The sequence below is a fragment of the Bactrocera latifrons genome, unplaced genomic scaffold (assembly GCF_001853355.1).
Source record: "Bactrocera latifrons isolate USDA-ARS-PBARC rearing strain unplaced genomic scaffold, ASM185335v1 scaffold_58, whole genome shotgun sequence".
NCBI classification, from domain to species: Eukaryota; Metazoa; Arthropoda; class Insecta; order Diptera; family Tephritidae; genus Bactrocera; species Bactrocera latifrons.
In genome coordinates, this window is record NW_017537245.1 from 1159388 (window position 1) to 1167105 (window position 7718).

At 34.1% G+C, this 7718-nt stretch overlaps 1 protein-coding gene across 1 annotated transcript in view; it reads right to left on the reverse strand.

Annotated features, from left to right (window-relative positions):
* Positions 1-7718, reverse strand: part of LOC108974679 — an 88652-nt gene that overhangs the window by 17572 nt on the left and 63362 nt on the right. The window lies entirely within an intron of this gene.

The window sequence follows — 7718 nt, forward strand, 5'->3', positions numbered from 1 at the left end:
TTAATAATAAATATTGTATATATTTTTTCAGCTATAGCTTTCCAAACAAATTTTCGTAAAATAAAAAAAATATTTTTCAAATTTATTAAAATTTTTTGTCACACTTCTTTCACAAAACAAAATTTATTTTCAATAAAATCCAAAAAAAATCCCCTTCCACTCACATCATTCCAGCATCCATACCCCTGCATAGCAAAATGCTATAAATTACTCATACGCCCTGTCACCCAATTTATATTTGACACTCGAAGCTTATGACTTATGCGCTCGCTATGTTGTCTGTCAAATGTGTCTGCGCGCAATTATCAAATATTTATTGCTYCTAGGCATATGTGTGAGTGTACCCACAGATATAATTACATTCACCACATGACTCATGGCATACGCAGAAGGAAAAACCATTTCGGACCCCCCCAAAAACCTGCCAACATTTCTTTATCACGAATTAGCTGCCAAAATTCGCGCTGCACTACATTTTCGTCAACCTGCAAAGCCCGCAGCAATATTGTAAAGTGGTATAGTTTTAATATATAACTCAACAAGTATAATAACAACAACAAATTGGATAATTAATACAAAACATATGTGCAATAAATTAGTTAAACACGCCCACTGTGCCACAAGTGAAGGCGAACGTGCCGCGTTTTTGACTCTTTGTTGTTGATTTTTGTTTGTTATCTTATGGGCTGATWTGCACGTGCAAACCTTTGACCAAGCAGGAAATCCAAAAATAGTAAACACATACCATATATTGGTGTAAGCATTCATATGTGCATTTGCTGCAAATTTTCGTAGATTCAAAAGGAAAAAATAGCAAATTTTAGTGTCACGTCAGTTAGCCGTTTAATCATTAGCGCCGCGTTTCTGCGCCCCTTGCTAACGGCAGCGGTGACGGTGGCGSTGGCACTCAATCAACGCTTAAATGCAAATTTCGTGCAACACCAAATACAGCTTATCTTGCAACAAAATTTTMCGTCGAAATGCAGGCTTTGTGTTTGTTGTTATTTTTTAATTATTTTCCATTTGTTCAGCAAGCGTTTTGTAGCGTTTAGTATTGTCAGAAAAAAAGCACCGAAATAACTGCGCATAGCATTCCAATTTGTTGCTTTGAACAAACACCGCAATGTGTTGCAACACATGCAATGGYAACGCGCGCAACATGTCATGTGGTAAATGCACAAGTGTTGTCGCTCTATAATAAATACACACAATAATATTTATATATAACATATATATAATATATAAATATGTATGATAGACATGTTGCTTGACTGCGTGGCAGCTGCAWTGTGGTGCTTGCCTCGTTTGCCGCTGTCAGTTTTGAAAGTCGCCTTAATGGACTATTTTATTATTAGATTGTAAACAGCAATTTTGCTTGGCATTGTTTTTTAATATAATTTATGTTTATTAATATTGCATGTGTGGCACAAAGTGCACCGCTTGCAGACCGGGGCGCAATATGAGTCATTGAGATTTTTTCGCAAGAAAAGAATGGAGTTCGATTTTTTCGAATTGTTATGGTTTTTTTATAGCTTGCTTTATATTTTTGCAGGTTAGGCTTAATTATTAACACTGCTATTTTATTACTGAAAATGTTTTGTAGTTATAGAACATAATAAAAATTTTAAAAATAATTAAATTTAATAAAGAAAATTTTAATCAAAATAAAAACAAAAAATGAAAGCTTCCTAAGCACTTTATGCAAAATAACCAAGCACCAAGTTTGAAGTTGAGGCTGGACAAATTGGCTTGAAATTCTGACATTCTTGGAAACAAAAGTCAGATAATTATCGAAGGAATAAGATTTTCGAGAATAATTTCGGCATTGCTCAAAGTAACTTGCAAGTTCAAAAGACCACGATTTTGACTAGTCTTTCGATCATTTCTGATTATATTGATAAATATAATTTTATATTATAAAAAATATTATATCAACAAATGGGGACCTTTTTCAAGAGGTGCTCATTATGATGGGTTACTGGATCAAGGAAGTCCAAGATTTTTAAAAATGAACCAACTATTATTAAAGTAACGATTTGGATAAAAGCAAAGTCAAGAAAGRCAAAAWCCGATGGAACGAGCTATCTGGAAGCGAAACTKCAAAAGTCATGTGCAAAASGGTAGATCGGWAGCAAACAAAATTCCTATTGGCACTCGRTAGAAGAAACTATCGGAACTTAATCGCAATACTAACTGGCCACTATCTGGTGGTAACACACGTCCACAGAATGGTACTGAYATATCWAGAGGACTGCAGGAAATATMTAGAGCAAGACACCTGGGAAACAWAGGAGCATCTCTTGTGCACGTGTCCCGCATTATTCACRCGTCAAGYGCAGGCAACCTAAAGRATGAYTACTCCTCATAGTCCTAGTAACTGAACTTTGCCTGGCATCACAAAGGAYCAAAACTRGTCTATGTATAACTTACCAGWCTAAACTAACCTAAACTCTTAAAATACAAGAAATTTTTTTATAAGCATATTGCTTTTTTTATTTATAAAATATTATAAAGTAGAGATAAAGATCAGAGTTTTGATATGATTGAGGAATCGAAGATGTTGAAAAAGACTATTTCAATTTTATCGTGCACTGGAAAAAACGGTGGCATAAGTGCGTATTGAAGGAAAACAAATTGATTTGGAAGTTTAATAAAGAGTTTGAATTTTATAAACAAATTAAGTGGAAGTTTTTATATACTATTTGAAAGCAAGTTTATAGCGCTGAARAAGCTTTCGCTATGAGAGCTGCAAATGTCACATAAAGCATTTAATTTTCTGATATTTATCGCAATTTTTTTTTTCTTTCATAAAAATTGTTAAAAAAAATATGCTCTACAATTTTTATACCCTAAACGGGGCATATTATGTATACCACGATGTTTGTAACACCTAAAAGGAAATGTCTGCGGAACTAAAAGGGTTTAAGAATATTTATACGTAGGAAAATGTTTGTTGAAAATTTTTGATCAAAAAAGTTTATTCACTTTATAATCATTAACCACATAAATGAAAATATGCACATAAAAGTGAACAGATTCCACAAATGTATATTTGTAAAAATCAAGATTCGTTCCGGTTGCGTAGACCCGACTGTCGTGGGCCATGTTTGCCTGTTTTAGAGATATCGATCTGATAGCTACGCAGTTGTCGGAACGGCCGATTTAAAACTTATTTAATCTGTCATGGAAAATATAATAAATTATTATAAAACTGTATGTTGTTAAGTGCGCCATTTTCTTTGTGTTTACTTATTTATTTCAATTTTTTAAAAAAGTTTTTATATTAGTTGACACTGAAACGTTGTGTCGCCCATAGAATTTATCAGTATAAAGAAAGAACACAAACTGAAATTTTAAATACTGGCATCTTCCTCGCCAATACATGCATTAAAGTATCACACGTGAATGCATTCCTTTATACCCCGCTTGTAACAAATATGCCACATTTAATGTTGCGACTTTATTCAAATGAATACCGTCATATTTTAAGGTTTCGTAATCTCTTCGTAAAATGAGRCCTGCTACCCAGCAGTGCAATATTTTACGCGAGAATCTGCTTGTTAATAGGCGCCTTAATCGCTGCAGCGGTACAAGTTAATTAAAATTCCAAATAAAGATTCTTAATCTTGAGCGGCCATAAACGAAATCGTCACAAAATATACATATATATTTTTCAATGCCGCGCATYTCAGAACTTTTATAACGCCATTTTATTGGCGTATTAATTAAAAGACACACCGTTAAAGGTAACTGCAACAATTTGTAARCAAATAAAATGTGTCTTTCAGTTTTTGTCAACAATTATCGGATAAGTATCTGTTCTTCTCATCATTGCTGCATTGAGTTTAATGCTCACGCTGACCATATTTGCGGCGTACGATTTCGTATAACWGATAATTCTGCATTTAACGATTTAAGCATTTGGAAGATAAGGATATAATAAAGAATATTCAGTTGGGGAGGGAAYTTACTGAAATTATTTTGAAGAAATRRAAAAAACRATGAACGAWTTTTTTCTTCAARACTTTAAATTTTTGATAGAAAGGGTGATACATTTCGAGATTTCTTCATTTTTTAAAGAAAAAACAATGAAACTTCAAAYTTATTGGTGAATCATCRTTATTACTCGAAAGAACATTCYTTGGCATTTATTTTTTGAAGACGATCTCTTTCAMATTTTGGCCGCGGCTATGTCTCAGATGGTTCATCCGTTGAGTCCAATTTTGATGACTCGTAGGAGCATTTAGCCTGGTAACTGGCGAATAACAGGCGTGATGTTTTGCTCCAAGACCTGAATCGAAGTGGGATTGTCCATATTGATCTTAGGCTTTATAAATTCCCACAAGAATTRTCTAACGACAAGCAGTCCAAAACGTGAAAATATCTGCTAAYCGAAGTGKTCTTTCAACAAATACATTGTGGAGCCGTCTTGTTGAAATAGCAGGATTAAATTTGAGAAGTTCATGATTTTAGTAACGGTTAAGTTAGTCGATTTTCCAACTAATAGTCTCTACTAGTTTATTTATTCCGCCTATATAATCATTATCACAAAGTAGAGAAAAAATCGCATGCTACACCGTGCATAATTATGGTAAAAGTAAAAGCAAAAACTATTAATTTATTTACTTTTGTGAAGGTTTGCGTCTTTGCTATGCTTTATTAACCGCTGCTAAAGGAACCTTGAACACACACTGCAGAAGGCAAAAGAACCAAAAAACCTCTTTAAGCAAATTTGATAGCATTTACCATTAAAAAGTAGAAAAAACAACAATAATTAGATGCACTTTAAAAAACACAACAAAAACATAAAATCAAAAATACAAGTACAACTACATAATAGTTGAATTACTAACATCTTTGACACAGTTTCGAGCGCACCTCTTCAGCAAAGTACTCGCTTTCGGTTTTTCTTGTTGTTGTTGTTGTTGTTGTTGTTGTTGTTGCGCTGTTGCTGTTGCCACTTGCCACTCGACACTTGCCACCCGGATCAAGAATGGTAATTGCCAGCCAAATAGCAGGGCAGCTACAACAACATTCGCCACGGATACAGATGCGACAACAACAACAACAACAGCAACAGCAACAATAATGGCAGCACGAGTAGAACAAGAGCCATGTRATCATGGCAACACCAACAACAACAACGATAAGAATAATAACAGTTCATTATAGCGATGACGCGCACTGTGGCCGCGCTAGAATTGTATTTAGCCAATAAATCAAACGGCATTCAGCCGTCAGCCGTCAGCCGCACACAAAGAGGAAGATAAATGCAAATGCAGCCAACGAAAACAATTTTTATAAACAGTTAAAATCGCCGCTAAAAAACTGAAGAAGACTGAAAAGCTTTAAATCTGAGAAACTGAAAGACTTGGAAGACCGAAACAGAAATCGGCAGCAAGAGCATTAGAAAGATGCAAACAGCAATGCCAAAGTTGTTAACTATAATGGCAACACAACAGCAGCAACAACAATAAATACATACAAACACACAGTAGCCGCTTTTATGGCTCCGAAGTGGCATTGCTAGTGGCAATAAGAAGAACGGCGGTATCAGCAAAGCCACGTTCAAATTAAAAAAATATATAGAAATAGAAAAAAAGCAAGCAATAAAGTCGTAAGCGTTTAATTAACAAAATTAGCATAACACGCAGAAGGACAATTTGCGCAAAGAAGCAAAAAAATTTAAATGAAAACCAATTTGTATTTGTATGTTTCAAATAAAAAAGTTTTCTAGACGAGAGCTGAGTTTAATCGATCTTTATGCTAGCTATATCCTATTGTTGTCCGATATCGGCAGTTCCAACAAACGAGCGGCTTCTTGAAGAGAATAGATGAAACATATGCAAAATTTCCGWTCGATATTTCAAAATCTTATGGCTCTGTAAATACAGACGAACATAGCTAAGTCCCTTTGATCATTTATATATGCCCATATATAATATATAGATACTACACTTTGATCTTAGCCGTAAGGCCGAGAAGCGACCTTCTCAAAACAACAAACAGCGATAACATCAGTGCCATTAATAAATTTCTTAAACTGTGTGACATCAAAGACATATAACACCACATACAACTAAATAACCTTACTAAATATTTTCTTTTCACCATAATCTTAGTATTAAGAGCCGAAGGCCCTGGTAGCCAGTTTTGATTCTTACAAGTGGATTAATTATCTATAATTAGTTCTCTATTAAATAAATAAATAATATATAGAATTCTTATTCGTAGATCACTGAGAGTTAGAGCAATGATGAATACGACGTCAGAATATCGAACTCTAGAAGTTTATTTTTCAAATAGTAGTTATTGTTGTTGTTTTTGCGCACTCTTCCCCCCAAATAAATTCTTTTCTCTCAGCCGAAAGCCTTTGATGCTGGCGCTGCGTACTTTAGTTTATTTAATAATTTGTTTGTTATGTAAGCTTTAATAAAATAAAATAAAAATCCTTTTTTATTTAGTTTATTGCGGGGAAACATTTAACTATTTAAATTTTTAAAGTTTGAGAAAATTTTCAAAATAACCGAAAATTGTTGTAGAAACTCGGTGCAGTCTTGTTCTTTTCATATAATTATTATTTTTGTCTGATAGTTCAACTCTACAAGACCATATTTGTGATTTCTGGCTTTGTTTTATGGAAAATTTAATTTGATATTCCAGAAAGGATCGATTGTTGTATAATTTTCGACAAAAATAGGCCGTATATTCTGAAAACTTCTTGACTAAGTAAATGCCGTTTTTCACAATCTCTGATAGGTTAGGCTTGATCGGTAGTATACCAAAAATATTATAAATCTCAATTAAGAAATGTCAAACAACTAATCGGACATACGCTTTCAATAGCTTAGCCACTATGATGTGGAGGAGAAAAAGAGAGAGAGAGATAAAGTTGAAGTGAAAGTTTAAAATTTATTAAACAAAATATGTGATTCTTACTTTTTTGATAACAATAACGAGATTTCCCGAGATCTCAACGMTTCTTCTTCTTTATTAACGTCGACACCGCTTACGCGGTTATAGCCAAGATCTAAACGATATTAATTAATAAAAGGTATKTAGTAAGGAACTGCCTACAAGACTTTTTCTGTTTAATTTGCACTTAAAAATGCTCTCAGTGTTCAAGTATTGTTGCCAATGAAGGAAATATGACCAACCTTGGATTAAAGATCGGTTGTATAAAAAATTTCTCCAACGCTTTCTCAATAAGGTTTTATATTTGAGGCACATTTCTTGAAGCAAATTGCAGATTTTTTAAGAAAATAATATTTTGGCAAAATAAAATATTTACAACCCCCTTTAAAGACACTCTTCCTTTTAAAATTACAATAAATGCACAACAAAAACAACAGCAACAAAAGAATTGATGCACTTGAGTTGAAATAACAAAATTGCCGAGGTAATTGCACGAAGCCTACAAAATGCAACGCAAATCTAATGCCAAAGGCAAAAGAAGAAAAAGGAAGGGACAGCAGAAGCACAAGAAGAGGCTGAAAAAGCAAGCAAAGAGTATASTGAATTGCTTAGAAAAAAGCTAAACAAAACGCAAATGAGAACATTAGCGAAGCGTAAACATGACCCAAAACTAAAACACCACAAACAGCTGGCGCTGGTGCTGATGTTGATGCTGGTGTTGCGGCGCTGACGGCTAGCGGTTGGTGGTTAGCGGTGGACTGCTGTTGGTTAGTGGCTTTGGGCCACAGGCATCAAGCGTTTTT